The sequence below is a fragment of the Erpetoichthys calabaricus genome, chromosome 1, assembly GCF_900747795.2.
Source record: "Erpetoichthys calabaricus chromosome 1, fErpCal1.3, whole genome shotgun sequence".
Lineage (NCBI taxonomy): Eukaryota > Metazoa > Chordata > Cladistia > Polypteriformes > Polypteridae > Erpetoichthys > Erpetoichthys calabaricus.
The window spans coordinates 335,691,726-335,708,049 of NC_041394.2; the positions used below are offsets into that span (position 1 = coordinate 335,691,726).

Genomic DNA, 16,324 nt, shown 5'->3' on the forward strand with positions numbered 1-16,324 from the left:
GTTAGCCGTAGACACGCGAACCCAGCGAATGGTTAGGTCGACTTACGAACACAGACTAAAGATAAAAACAGTGCGGGCATTGGACATATCTGTGCAATTTGGTTTTAAACAGAATGGTGTACAAACAAAGCAGGTACAATCCTTTATCCATAAGCAGCTGTAATCACTTACCGTTATGTCTCTTGGCGACGGAATTCCTTTTAAATCGTTTTGTCCTGTAGACTCAAAGACACATCCAACTTTTTTTTACTAAAACTTTATAACTGAGGAGCTTTGCTGCTGCTGCTAGACTCCATTCACATCATCTTCAGTCGCTTCCACGAGTCAGCGGCGCCACTAAACAGACAAAGAGAGTGTGTTTTAGTCACATTATTGGGCTAGCGGCGCTCCGCGGAACAGTCAATCAGATTGCGTCTTTATGTCACATGATTTAGATAACTCAATCCAAAGCAGAGGTACATGTTGTAAAAATGCACTTCAGTCACGGAGAAGTATACAGTATGAGCCAGGAAAGGAAAAAAGATAAGACAGTTAACTGCATTTTAAATCGGCGTAAAACTCCCGATTTTAACGCACAAAGTCACTTAAAGAAATCCGCTTTGCTAGGTGTACTTGTAGTGTGAAGACGACTAAACCTTTGGGCCGCGAGTTGTTATTGTTTATGGTGGTAAACTGCGGCGAGTTGTGCACGGTCCCACCCTCGGCTCTGATGTCTGCGCTCTATTTACCAAGGTAGACCGCCTCGCGGTCTCGAATTTGTTACAGATTCTAGGTAGACACGATTCCACACCAAGGAAAAAGGTGTCCCATGTAAATCGTTCATAGTGTCTTCAAAATATATTTGTTAACGTACAGACAAGTACTACATAACTGTTTTATACAAAATCCTCATTTCAACATATGCGAGCCCCAATTAGGATTTGAACTCGCGTTAGCGCACCTTCGCTGTAGTTGGGACTGTCATTACCCGATCTGCGTGCGCAGGCGTATTGAAAGCCTAAAATGCCGTAAAGTGTTCACGCATGCGTCAAACAGATTGGGCAGCACCGTAAAGTGTGTGATGACGTTGCCTTTCAATACGTACGCACACGAAGCTCGAGCCCGCGCAGCGAGACAAGGGCGGGACTTCATTCTTCTAGCCAATGGAATAGTCGGTGCTAACCAGGCAATCACGAGGCACACCTCCGTCCCCACCTCTCAAACGGGAACGTGCCAAGTTTGCTCCATAACTCGGAAATTAAGAAAAGTATGTTTGTTTGTTTTTTCGCCGGTTTTTTGCCTTGTGCCTGATCCGATCAGATGGGTTAGCTGCATGAATGACTGAATGATAAACATTATGTGCTCAAAGACGAAAAACGCTTCTGCAAGTCCGGAATGTGAGGAGGCACGCAAGTCAGTTTTTAGACTCTCATGAAATCAGAATGTTGGAATTTGTAGCAATTTTTGATAAAATTTAGTAATCTACAGTTGCTGGTAATGGACTGTTATCATTTAGTTATTTGATGGAGGCCTTTATCCAAGGTGACTTACAACATTTTGAGATATACAGCAGGTTAGATTTGTTTTGTTTTCCCACTTAGGATGGAAGCCAGCAAATTAAGTGAATTACTCATGGTCACAAAGAGTCAAGAGTAGGATTTCAACCTACAATTTCAGAGTGTAAACAACAACAACATTTATTTATATAGCACATTTTCATACAAAAAGTAGCTCAAAGTGCTTTACATAATGAAGAGAAGAAAAATAAAAGACAAAATAAGAAATTAAAAATAAGACAACATTAGTTAACATAGAAAGGAGTAAGGTCCGATGGCCAGGGTGGACAGAAAAAACAAAAAAAAAAAACTCAAAAAAATAAAATCTGTAGGGGTTCCAGGCCACGAGACCGCCCAGTCCCCTTTGGGCATTCTACCTAACATAAATGAAATAGTCCTCTTTGTAGTTCGGGCTTTTCACGGAGTCACTTGATGCTGATGGTCATACAGACTTCTGGCTTTTAATCCATCCATCATTGTTGGAACATCATGGTGCTTTGGGTAGATGGTGGTGGCGCATGCCACCACCAACAGGACACCGGAAAAGGAAACAGAAGAGAGAGTAGGGGTTAGTACAGATTTTGAATGAATAGTTATTATAATGAATTGGATATACAGAGTATCAGGATTAAATTACAGTGAAGTTATGAGAAGGCCATGTTAAAGTAATGTGTTTTCAGCAGTTTTTTAAAGTGCTCCACTGTATTAGCCTGGCGAATTCCTACTGGCAGGCTATTCCAGATTTTAGGTGCATAACAGCAGAAGGCCGCCTCACCACTTCTTTTAAGTTTTGCTCTTGGAATTCTAAGGAGAGTCCAAAGCCTTAAACATTAAGTCATGCCCCTTTTTTAATCTGGCTTTCCATTAATTATTTCATAATATAGTGATCTGAATACGTTTAGCTCTTTGATGTGTTAATAAGTACCCAGCATTAATCCATTCTTTATGTTTTTTTGTCTCCCATCCTTTGTGGTGGTGCTATGCACCACCCACACCTGCTCAGAGCACTCTGTTCTGCATGCACCTGGGGCACTGGAGGAAACGAGGAGGACTTGGAAACCTTTATTGATAACTGTATCAACTGTGCCCGCTGGCCGAGGTCTTTCTGACTTTCATAATGCAGAAACGGATTACTATCAGACCTACTAGTTGATTTGCTCATTTCTGTTTTCTGACTGTGGCCCTCCAGAGGTTTATTTTATTCTCTTATGGCCCATTGTAGGAGTTTTTTGTTTTCTTCTCCTCCATGTCAGCTGGTCAAGCAATCAAACTGAGGAATCAAGAAGTTCACCTTCATCTTAAATCAACCAAAACCGCTATATTGACTGATTTATTTGCTTCTGTATCTTTTCATTAACTTTAATGACATCAAACGGTTTGTACTAAATGGGTTGCCTAGGTAAAATGTGTATATATATATATATATATATATATATATATATATATATATATATATATATATATATATATATATATATATGGAAGAAAAGGTCTGTGATATGGTTTGCATATTTGCAGTTGGAGATCCACAAAGGGAGAAAAAACGAATCACGTATCATAAAATAGCACATAAACCCAACAACAATCTGCGCATGGTCCTGTTTAATGCTAAAAACAAGAAATCGACAGCCGAAACACGAAACGCAGTATTCCAAGCAATTCTTGCTCAGCTGTATACATAGGACAAACGTCAAAAAAAATCTCAACACGTGTACAGGAACATCGCAACGCCGTCAGAAGAAAGGACGCACTATTTTTGATATATGCACATACTAAATTGACAGGACACACATTCAACTGGGACAACGTAAAAGTAAAATTTAAGGCCAGTACAAAAAGCGGCAGAGAGTTGGCCGAGTCTTGGCTATCAGATGAAAACGCCATCAACAGACACTTGGACATAAACCCAGCATATGCCAACTTAAGAAGGACATATACACAATGAATAAACTATACAACCCCCCCCCCCTTGATCATACTGACTTAGTCACCTACACCCACCCACCCCCATACTGAATGTGTTGCTATATATTGCCTTTGATTCTTGTAAGTCTAAGCATTATCCTCTGATGAAGACCCCTGATAGGGGTTGAAAGCTCAGGAATAAAACTATTTTATGATACGTGATTCATTTTTTCTCCCTTTGTGGATCTCCAACTGCAAATATATATATATATATATATATATATTGAAATAGTTTACTGTCAAATAAATACAAAGAGTACACGACACGTGTTTCGCCCTCATTCTGGGCTCATCAGGCGTACACACTCCACTGCACTCCCTCTCGGGAATCGAACCTCGGACGTCAGCGCCAGAGGCGATGCCCCTAACTATTTCAACCATTCTATGATCTGCTTCTCACAAACTGAGGGCACCGTGGCAGATGTTGGCCAACCACAAGCGTTACCTGATAGGTAACCACCCATACAATCAGATTGTGACACAGACTACGAATGCCGTGAATATATATATATATATATATATATATATATATATATATATATATATATATATATATATATATAATCTTAATTAGATCTGGTTGTTCTATTGTCAACCTTAATGTATAAATATTTTAATTATAAAACCTTTTTCGGATAAAAGTGAAGGTTTGTTTTGCACTTTAGTCATTACATTTTGCCTCGTTGATTTTGTATTTAGTATGCTTACATTTATTAGAAATGATCAATGTATTAATTAATAGTAATAATCTAAGTTAATGTGGTATATCTTTGTTTTTGTTCATTAATCTGTGGAAACCACCTTGAGTTACATGTAAATGTATGATAAGGTGCTATATGAAGTTATTATTATTATTATTATTATTATTATTATTATTATTATTATTATTATTATTATACCGCCAGCTTTCAGAAGGTACAGAGTCAAGTTGTCCATGCGATGTTTTTAACTTCATGAGTGAATAAAGTAATTTACTTAAATAAACACATTTTCGGTTGTGTTCTATAATGCATAAAGGTTATTACATATTAATAGATGATTTTATTTCATAATATTAAGAAGCGCTCACGGAGCAATGTAACTGAAAAGTTTGATCACTCTAACCCAGTTTTTTAGAGGGAACTTGGTTGACAGTGCAGAATCTGAGTCATTAACAAGATATTCTTCTTCTTCTTCTTCTTCCATGGCAACTCCCATTTTCATATGGGGTCTGCACAACTTAAATATTCACAACTTCTGCAGAGTAAGCACTTTGAATAATAGTGACAGCATCAATTTGATGCTTTATTCCAGTGGTTCTCAAACTGTGGGGCGGGCCCCCTAGGGGGGGCGTGAAGTAACAAAAAAGGGGGGCACAAAGATGTGAAAAAAAGAAAACAAGAATCGAAAATATGAAAAATACATCTATTGAAACCAAAGCAAATTAACTTAAACTACATTCTGATACTAGAAAAATAAATATAGAGTTAGATAAATGTTGATAAAAGTAGGTATAATAAAATGTGCATCTATGATATATCATTAATTTAAAAAGAACAAATTGGTATTAGTGGGCTCCTTTCAAAAAAAACGTTAGGGGGTCTCGATTAAAACTGTTGTGAAAACTCGGGTCGCAAATACTTAAAGGTTGAGAAACGCTGCTTTATTCTAAAATGGAGATTTCAAGAAGCCAACATCAATTCATCCTGCGGTGTTTGCTGCCATCTAGTGGACAAAATTAATCAATGCATGTTAAGAGAGACTTCAAGATTTTCTTCCCAACAGTATTGAGCTGAGGCAGATCTTTAATTCAAAAGCTCAATCCCATGCAGATTGCCTTTATTGTTTATGCACGGCACTGAGTTTTCGGTGCTTGAAGTAGGCCAGTAGTATTCCATTTCAGTGGCTGAGTACTGGCATTGAGTGATTTTTCGATACGATATACATACTGTATATCCGTGAGCTCATAACTCCAAGGGGAACCTTCACTCCTTTTTGGATATAATATCAGTGTATTAGTTTGCTTGAAACCTCAGTGTGGACCCCCCACACCCCCACCAGTCTTCAATGTGATGTGCATATAACCGTGCACTCAAAGCTCTGACATTGAAGTTTACACCTCATTGTGAGTAGGACTAGCAAGCCAACAAAATCTAAGAGTGTCTAGCAATTTCTTGTTTCCATTTCAAGCACTGCATCTGTTTATGTATTTTATTATTTTTGTTGTTTTTAGTTATTATGTGTTATATTTTAACGTATTTTTCCATTATGTGTATTATTCTGTACTGCCTTTTTAAATGCACCTATGTTCCTTGTCCTTTATGGATGGAGCCTCAGGGGGTGGGACCACACTGATCACCTCGTTGAAAACTTCCTCTAGCTATATAACTCAACTGAGAAGGCCCAGGAGCAGGAGATCATTTTATATATTGTAGAACATTCATAAATATTGATTTCTTATTTAGTTTACTGTTATTTTCTGACTTTCTTGCTTCTAGTTAAGGACTCAGATTTCTGCATAATGTCTTTGCGTTCTGTTTTAGACAACTCCTTTTGTCTCATTTTGCCCTGTTGAGCAATCTTCCTTGTTGTCCTTTCTGTTCACAAGCTGGGGTTTTGTGTGGCTTTATAATAGATTTGTGGACATTTTGTGTTGCTTTGCCAGCTCTGCATTTTTTTGGGCCCTTTCTAGATGAAGCCAGCAAGTAGTATGTGGAGCCAAACCAAGCTTAGCTAGGCCACTTCTGGGCAGGTTAGACAAGGTCCTGGCCTGCTTCTGGGCCCTTTTTTATGGAGGTCTCATGTCCACTTTGTCTTATTGAAGACTCCATGTTATAACAGCTCCAAGACACCTTGAGGAATTCATCCTTCTAGCTATAAATATTTCATGACATTCGAGATATTTCATATTTTTCATATATGAGATTATTTATGTTGTGTGGTAAACTACAGAACAAAATATGGAAACTCAAATTGTAGTCTTTCAAAAATAAATAATTTTGATAAATATATGTACACTATATACTGTATATTATTGTGTATACGTATGTATTAATGTGTATGTATATATATATATTGTAATAAAACAAACACAGTCGCATAAAGGTTTGGGGTTTTTAGCCCTGTATACTGTAACAAACTAACTGGTCAGTAGTTCCAAAATAACTCAAAGACTTAGAAGTATAGGCAGGCAGACAATTTATGGGGACGGACCGGAAATTAAACATTGGGATACTGGGAAAATCGTGGTGCTGGATGGGTGGCTGACATCATCACATGGGGAACAGAGGGAAGAAAGGAACCTGGAAGTGCTGCGGCTCTTTGGATTATCTGGGTGGTATAACGGCGGTGAAGCCTCGTTCTTTCTGAGGAAATAAGAAGAGAGAGGTTAGTATGCTGCCATTGTCCCCTGGCACGATGTGTCGCGGTGTGTGTCAGGTCCTTAAACTGCTCCCTATGCGTGCGTGCGTGCCCGAACCAAGAGGTCGTGATCTCGGGAGAGTGCATCAACGTTGGCCTGAAGGTTACCTCAACGATAAGTGACGGTGAACTTATATGGCTGCAGGTCCAAAAACCACCTGGTCGAACCCAAGGATTCGAGTCCCTGTGAAGGGCCATCCACTGTGGGTCAAACTGCTCCCCATGCGCGCGTGCCTGACAATATATATATATTTTGTAACAAATCAACAAAAAAGCCACAGAAAGGCACCCACCCGTATATTATTTCCTGGCTGCAAATGGAATAAATAATCGCAATAGAAGCATACAGATCATAGTCCAGAACAGAACTGACTAGCCTGGCACCAAGATGGCGGTTTTAAGGCAGAGCAGAGGAAGTGACGTCATCTCTGGGGCCGGAAACCGGAAGTGATGCCATTGAGCACAGGCCTAGAGTTGACGTCAACTCTAGAGTCGGAACCGGAAGTTGCATCATCGGGGCCAGGTGGAATTTCCCGTAAATGATCTGCAGAGGAGTGAGAGGAAGAGTTAGTGCACTCCATCACCCTGGTCTGGCATGGAATTACTCTCATTCAAGTCCTTTAGCTGCCTCACATGCACATGTGTGTGACATGTGTATGTATATATATATATATATATATTAGGGGGCTCACCCCCTGCTTGCTTCGCTCGCCAACCCCCCCGACCTGCGCTACGTGCCAGCCACTTTGCGTTTCATGTTGTGAAGATGGGGGCTGAACACACCCCAGGGAGACGCGGTCGCTCCTCCAAAACCCCCTCTTAAACGGTGATACAATGGGAAACAAATAGTTTTTTTTTACCTCATCTTTGCTTGATTAGCTGCTGGCCTTCTGCTGCTGCCGTGCTGTGTGATCTGCATCTCGCATGGCGCTTTGAACATCTAAAAGCCTGTACAGCAGCTGTCCTACTCTTTGTATTTCATTTCCGGCCTTGGGCCTGATTAAATGTTCTGGCACAAAGTCTCATCTTGTGTGACGTGAGTTCTTGATATATTTTAATTTATAATTTAAAAACAGAATAAGAATCTGAAAATCTAACAACATCATATTAAAGTTTAATACATTCCGAAAAGAATGATACCAAACATATATACTGTATGTAGGTTTTCAAATAAGCCCGATTTAATTTAATATTAAAATATAATAACATTTAATATAATTTAAAAACTAGCAAATGGCTCTTACAAAAGTGTTTACCCATTGTTAATAATTTGGCTGCTGGGAAGGTTATACGCATGTCACACTCACACACCTATAATAGTATTATACTAGAAGGCTCTGCCCCCTGCTCGCTTCACTCGCCCACCCCCGGGTTTGGTTAACCAGATATACAATTTAAAGAGATTGTTATTTTCATGGGAATTGTTACATATGCATTATTTTCACTTTTACTTTAAAACTTTTGTGAAAACAATATTTGGAATTAACTTTTCTTCAAGATCGCACTGAATTTTGATTCCGTGTTTGGACTTGCATCGTGACAATGCCACGTATATCTGCCTGTGAGTGAATATTGTTTCTCTCTCTCTCTAATAAATATAATGACTTTCTCGAATGTTTGTCTCTGCTCTTTCTTCTTGGCTTTGTCGTTGACGTGTCATCTAGAACGTATAAAATTATTGCCCTGTTAAAATTTATAAAAGAGCTGAGAGAGCAGGAAGTGTGTCTGACAAAAGCATTCACACGACTGAGAGGTTAGATGACCGTGGTCTTGTTTGAAAATAGTTGTAACTATGGCGTGACTTGAAAGAGTCTCATGTTAAAAGTCTCCGTCTCATGGGACTTCATACCGCAACAACGTTTTTGGAATCTTTTAATTCTCACTGCAACATGAATTAGACGATCTACAAGATTCCGACTTAAAGTTCAAATCCGAACAATATTTTCAATCTCTTTTCGCTGTTCCATTATTTCACCAAGTAATAATTTCCATTTGTTTGCACTAATGTGAGGGGGGGTTGAATAAACACTAAGGAGATGCAGTTGGATCAGCTGCTGGCTTGCTGCTGCTGCTGGTGGCGAGCTATGTGTTCTGCTTGTCGCGCTGTGCGTAGATCATTTTAAAAGCCTGTATAGCAGCTGTCCTTTTGTCTCACTGCCTTGTCTCGCGTGACGTCAAGGTTTCTTCAGAGAAGATCACATCTCGCCTCCCTCCCAAGATTTTTTTTTTATAATACAGAGATAGAGAAACAGAGAGTGTGATTTGGAGGAGCAAGGGACAAAACTATAAAGTATGCAGTAATAAGAGTTGGGTGAGTGGCCAAGCTACCACATCTGATAAACTGGCACTGGCACTGGCACCTGCCCAGCCAGCCTTGTTATATTTTTCTTGCCCATGCTTGAGCTATTTAATGGTCTCCCTTTATTTATCCCTAGAGTGTTTATTTGGCTATGAGATTGTCCCCTTCAGTTGACAATTCCAGCATTGCACCTGAACTGTATAAAATGCTGCTTATTGTATTTTGTTCCATTCTCTTACACTAGAACAGCATTACAGTGAAAATACTAAAACAGTTGCCATAGTTGTCTGGTCTGATTTGCACTATGCTTACTTAATCTGAATAAGACTCAATGAGCTAATACTGCCAAAATGTCTACCTCAGATTACATTATTCTTGTTGTAGCGAGAATAGTGTTGTAGGGGGGTTTTGTTTCTATGTGAGTATGTCCTGTTGAGTGTTTGTTACATGTTAATGACAACACTGGGTGCACCAATTTCTGTTTGTAAATTGGGGTCTGCGTCATTAAACAGGTTTGCACTGATGCAGCGGGGCTTGTGGGATTTGTAGTTTTTGGTTTGTATGTACTGTACCAATAAAACCGGAAGAGAAGGATGTGGTGGGACTTTTCGGGTGGACCATTTTCTAATTAACATTATCCGCAGCAGCTCCTAAACATTTTCAGTTACTGGACATTCATAGCGGAGAAGGATGGTGCTCGGCTACCAGATGTAAGGATGGTGGTGGGTTCTTTTCCTCCTAATCCAGTCCTTCGATGCTTTTAGATAAGAGGCGTGCCTCTGAATCCTATTCTTCTGGACTCTGGTAGTAGGACAGAATTTCACTTACCATATTCTGGGAAGCAGTTTATTGAATAGGAATGTTCCACACTTCTTTCCATCATTTAACCCTAGTTTCCATTTCCAGAAGCACTTCCATCATTTACAGTAAGGACTTTTTTTTCAGGACTGTAATCATCGTCGTGTGTGGGGGTTTGTTTGTGGGGTGTGTGTAGTATTTTTTGTGTTTGTAAATAGTTATTCTAGCAAATAAGGATCATTTTATATATTTGTGTGTGTTTGGTGTGTTTAATCTTAAGGGGCTTTTTCCTGAGTGCTGTTAATATTCGGGTGTCAGGGTGGAAATTCGGTAGGGCTTAGGTGTTAGTCTGTTTTTATCCGTCCCTCATTTTAAAAGCATAGCAGCTTCCTTGCTACGTAAATCAGATAACACCCTCTGCACAAGCGATAATCTGGTTGGGGTGCTACATTGTCAATTTACTAATTTGCAAAAATAATTTATCTACTTATTAATATGAAACACCCAGGTGTGCTCTGTCTGGTAAATATCACTGATACTTACGCTCCCCATAAACTCACAGCTCCTTTGTATTTTTTTCCACTTCCTTCCTCCAGACCTTGAGAATGGTGATGGATGTCTCAGTGTGCCCCTTGATGACATTTCATTAGCCAGCTCCATTTTCACATTGACAGGACACTCCTGGAATGAACAACGCCTCTCTTGACATTCATACTGAAGAAATGGCTCTAAATGAAGGTTTTCTTTATTGACAGTGTTAGTGATTTCATGTTTCTGTGTGTCAGTCGCTCTCTCATTTAATGCCCACTGATCCTGGTTCACAGTCTTCATCATTAATGCAGAAGCTTGACTGTTTAGGATGGACAGATTTCCACTCAGATTCTACCACTTAACCCTTTTTAACATTTACAATGTGTTTCTCTACAACATACAGTGCCATAGGTCTGGGATCAATTGGAAACTGTTGTTACCTTTATTAAAATCAGGACAGCATTAAATTGTAATTAAATACAAAATACATCCAGTGCATTACTAGTATTGCTAGTGGCTATTACTGCTTAAAATGGCTGATTGCAAAACTGCATTTTCAGTAGCCATTCCTTCAGTGTACTGACGGTCAGTTCCCTTAGCTTATCCTCAAGTAGTCATTTTAATTGCTAATTGGTTATTAGAGAAAGCTTTATAATTGCATTAGCCCCGCTGAAACCTGTTCTGTTCACTTGAGTTGCAAAGCACTGACATTCCTAAAGTTCAGTTCTCAGTTCAAAAAATGAAACAACATCCATGAGAAACGCGTTTGTCTGTTTTCTTTCTTTCTTTGTTTTTGTGACAGACTGGAAACTGAAGTTTTCATACAAAGGTGTCTAATGCTGTCTTGAGAGATGATGGGGAACTGGATGTACCCAGGAAAGGAAAAAAAGGGGAAGACCCAGATGAACAACTGCATAAGAGGCTAAGGACTGCAGAGTGTGCAGTGTGAGAAACAAACGCCTTGCAGGTCCTTAGTTGGCTTCTTCTTTAAATACAAGCTAAGCAAGAGTGTCGTCTGCATACCCAGAGTCGTCTTTTCTCTATTGTAGATGACACTGATATTTGATGCGTATGTAATTTTACAAAAAAAACCCAAAAAACTCCTCTTAAGCTTTCATCCATCATCATAGCACGTCGCAAGTGAAGCTAGGGCAGACATAAAGAACAGAACGATGGTGGCGTGCGGAATACGGAACGCGCGTGCACACGAGTAACACCGAGCATGCGCCAAATGCTGAGAGAAAACTGTGACGTCATTAAGAGCGACAAGCGGTGGAGTTTTGGATCGGTTTGTCTGGCTCGAGCGGGAAGTTTTGAGAAACTTTTTTTTTTTTTTTTTTTAACTTTTAATAACAGCACCAAGGTGGATGATTTTCTGCTGTTGTCGATTGCTGGGTAGATTGTCCGGGCAGGTAAAGAGTGTTCGTGCAATGAGCCTACGACGCAAGAAAGCGTGTTTAAAGAGAATCTTTTCACTGGGAGGCGTAAGGTAAGTGATCAAAATGTGGACTTTTTTTTAACAGTAGAGTTGTCCTGGTATTTTATTAAGATTATGTGGATCAGAACGAGTAGCGATTGCTCTCGTCTCTTGTCAGCAATGGACAGAATCCCACCGTGGATCCACGTGTTCTCACCGCACGGTGGCCGCTTTGTATGCGACTCGATTCATTTACGTTGTCAAACGTCATTTTAAGTCCACTGCACAAATGCACGCTGCCGCTCCAGAATATTCACTTGTCAGGGTGTGTTCTGTCGGTTATTGTACGATTAGGACCGCTGAGGCGGAGTCTTTAAGACAAATTAGTCAATTTTCTAATATTTGGATTAATTGCAAAGTACAATTTAGGCCGGAAGGGGCTAGACGTGATCCTCAAACGAGAACACACGACTGGGTACAACCAGTTAAAAAGGTGTGCAGTGAATTGCGGTGAAAAGCCAACACCCCCAGGGTCCTTCCTAAAACACCCGCCCCTAAATCCTTCAGTCCATGCGTTTTAAACCGCCGCAAACGAAACCGAACAAAAGACTTGACAATGGGTGAAAATAAAAAAGCTAAAATTGCTGTTAACAATTCAGGACCCCTGATGCAGAGGTTAACTGAAGTTTAATGATTAATTTATTGTAATGAGTTCAGTGCTAGAGGGGACAGACACACACGTAGACGGCTTCAGCTGCTTGGCGCCATGCATTTGAGAAGTGCTTCTCTTTGCTATGATATCTTTCAGTCATTCCGACTATTGTATTACTATATGGCAAATCGACTTTAGATAAACATTGTTGTCTGGGGATCAAATGTGTGTTAAAAAGCTGCGGCTGTATTTCGACAGGGCATGCTTGCATTTCTAATTAGACAGTGTGTTAATTTCCATCAATTATTTGTTTAGATGTGCAACTAGGGGGCTCCGCCCCCTGCTCGCTTCGCTCGCCAACCCCTGGTGTTGGGAATGACAAAGAGCATGATGTATGAATGAGATATAGAATAGTGTGACGGTGTAGATGATGCAAATAGAAAGCAAACAATAAAGTGTGTGGCACAGTGTAAAGGTTTATTGGAAAATTTCTTTGTACACGCCGTTCAAGTGTAAAAGGTAATTCCAGGTCAGAACTTGTAAGGTCAATGAAGATGGTCATTATCGTGATCAGAGTCAACTTTGTCAGAGCTTAGAAAGAGTTGTGTCTCTCTAGGAAGTAATGGAATGACTTGGGTATTTATGTTTTCCACATTAATATTTTTTGGACATAATATAGTGCGTTGTGTTAAAAGGGGCATTTGGTCTAATGAGATTGCTGTTCCAAATCTCTCTGTAACTAAGTCGTCGCAGATAAAGGCTTGAGGAATTGTAATAATATGTGGCTGAAGTGGGCGGCACGGTGGCGCAGTGGGTAGCGCTGCTGCCTCGCAGTTGGGCGATCTGGGGACCTGGGTTCGATTCCCGGGTCCTCCCTGTGTGGAGTTTGCATGTTCTCCCCGTGTCTGCGTGGGTTTCCTCCGGGCGCTCCGGTTTCCTCCCACAGTCCAAAGACATGCAGGTTAGGTGGATTGGCGATTCTAAATTGGCCCTAGTGTGTGCTTGGTGTGTGGGTGTGTTTGTGTGTGTCCTGCGGTGGGTTGGCACCCTGCCCAGGATTGGTTCCCTGCCTTGTGCCCTGTGTTGGCTGGGATTGGCTCCAGCAGACCCCCGTGACCCTGTATTCAGATTCAGCGGGTTGGAAAATGGATGGATGGATGTGGCTGAAGTCCATCTGTATTGGTGAGTGTACCATCTCTCAGTTGTAATAAGCAATTGTTATGATCTGGTTCTGGACATCGTATCTTTTTTACTAACTGTATCTTTTGAAAGCAATGCCAATTGTCTGCGTATTTTAAGGTGCACTGAACAATAGCTGAGTGCATGGCATCTAGAAGAATAGCTAATCACTGTTTAAAATCTCCTCCTAATAAAAGTACCTTTCCTCCAAATCGAATATTATTATTCATAAACGTTTGTAGAAGTTTATGAATGGTGTTGAGTAAGTGACTTCATGCCATTGTACATTCATCAATAAATAACATTTTTTGAAGACGGATGTCACGTGCAGTGCCACCGTTAATGTTCATAGTGGATACCGATTTGTAGGATCTAATGCAGTTGATAAAGATTTCACTTTCAGGTACATCGTCAGTTAGAATCTTCTGTAGATATTCAGTATATGAATGTAAAGAAGGCAGTCTAATTTGACCCTTTTGACAACAACGTCTAAATGTATTACTTGTATTGCCAGTTGTTTCTTCAGGGAAGTGAACTGAATGACAATGATTGCAAATGACATTCATTAATCCGAATGAATTTTCCCGGTGTATGTTTTGCTTGTGCCGTTTGAGAGGCGCGTTGTTGCATATGTAGTATTTGGGACGTGTTGTTTTGGAGCTGTAATCGATTTGCCTGTGCTGTATGAGACGCCCGTTGTAGCCTTCCTTGCCGTTAACGTATGTCTGAGATGGGAGGTGTTTCGTTTTGAATCCGTGCCTGTTGCGATGCAGCACTTTGATTGATAGTTTGCGTAATGTGGATCCAGGATGTAGATTTGTGCATATTTGCGTTGTTGATTTGTTTCAGGGTGCACTGTTCCAATGCGATGCAGTATTTGTGCACATATGCGAAAGTAGTATGGGCCATTGCCTTTTGGTGGCCTGATATTTACTAAAAGCAAATGAACTATTGTAGGATCTAACGCAGTTCATAAAGTTTTTACTTTTAGGTACATCGTTAGTTAGAAGCTTTAGTTGAGCTTTGCGTTTTTGGAGTTGAGACATTTTTTCTTTTAGAAATATGGATAAGTAATAAGGAGTATTGCACTCCCTGTTAATATGGAGACTTTTCTGCGGTTGAACGGTTAATAGTGCCTTATTGTAATGAGATCCACCTATGCTGCATAGCCGTCTATTTTGTTGTTTCTTTCGTGTTCGTGTGTTTGTTCCTGTTATCCTTTCCTTTTCGTTTTGTACCCGTGACCGTGTATTCATGACTTGTTTCTTTCTCAGCATCCGAAATATGGATAAGTAATAAGGAGGGTCGCAGTCACTGTTAATATGTTTCCTTTTCTGCAGTTGAACGGTTAATAGTGCTTTATTGTAAGGAGATCCACCAATGCTGACACCTATGCTGTCTAGTGTGAAGGTGCTGACGTTCACTTTAGAATATGTGGCTTTGGGTGTGACTTCTTATGGATGGGGGGGGGGGGGGGGGGGATTGTTGAGGATTGTTGAGGATTGTTGTTGCGCGAGCGTCTTCTTTCTTTTTGTGTTCCTGTGTCTTGTTGAATCCCCCTCTTTGTGTGTGTCCCGTCCCTCGCTTGTAGGGTCTGTGGGGTGGTTTTGTGTTCTTTTTTTTGTGTTCCATGGGCTTGTTGAATCCCCCTCTTGGTGTGTGTCCTGTCCGGTGCCTGTAGGGGGGGGGGGGGGGGGGGCTGTTGTGCGCGAGCCTCTTTTTTTTATTTTTTTATTTTTTTTCAGGTCTAGTTTCGTGTGCAATGTGTTTCGTGCTTTTCCTGCGTTTGACTTTGCGCCTCATTTCTCCTTTTTGTATGTGCTCACTCCTTTTTTCTGTGGTCTTGTCCGCCACTCGCGGCCCCTCATCCGCCTTTGTCGCCCTCTTTTCTCCGCCTTTCTCCGACTCTCGTGGACTCTTTTTGCTCCTGCGCAGTACGTCTTTTTGCAGCTACGGCCCATGGCCGGATGTGCCTGCGTCCATCATCCGGTTTAGCATTCTCGGTTAGTAATATGGATCAGTAGATGGATGTTGTACAGCTTTGTCATGCTTGTATTGGCGTCGTTAAGCGGATTTGTTAATTCGGGTGTTTGGAGTATTGAGATCTGCATCTCCTGTGCCTTTTTGTCTTAACAGCAGTCCCTTTCACCCCCTTTTGATGGGGTTGTTGACATATTGTTTACTTGAAATGCACATTTTGCAGTTCATATATTCATAAATGTATCAGCCAATTGCTTCAACCTTACATGTACTCCTACACAATTGTTGTTGCAGAACAACAGAGAGCACACACAGCCTTCTAATGCTATTGATGTCTTCAAATGAAAACGTATGCTCTCATGTTACAGAAAGCTTTTTCCACTTACAACAGAGTATGTTTAGTTTTTACACGTGCAATGTCTTCTCTGCACATGTAATGCACATTTTTATGTTTAATAGGGTGGTCTTTAGGAGACTTTTCAGCTTAGGCAGTTCATGGTAAACAGAAGCTTGCTGTCTGACGGAGCAGGTTAACAGGAGCATTACTGCTCTTTGCAGTTCAAAATCAT

The 16,324-nt window shown here is 40.5% G+C and overlaps 1 protein-coding gene across 1 annotated transcript in view; it reads left to right on the forward strand.

Annotated features, from left to right (window-relative positions):
• The first annotated feature begins 11,793 nt into the window (after positions 1-11,793).
• Positions 11,794-16,324, forward strand: part of LOC114667487 (zinc finger protein 665-like) — a 49,994-nt gene continuing 45,463 nt past the window's right edge. The window contains exon 1 of the mRNA XM_051933074.1: positions 11,794-12,016. The gene's annotated coding sequence lies outside the window, so the exon portion shown is untranslated. The remainder of the gene's footprint in view (positions 12,017-16,324) is intronic.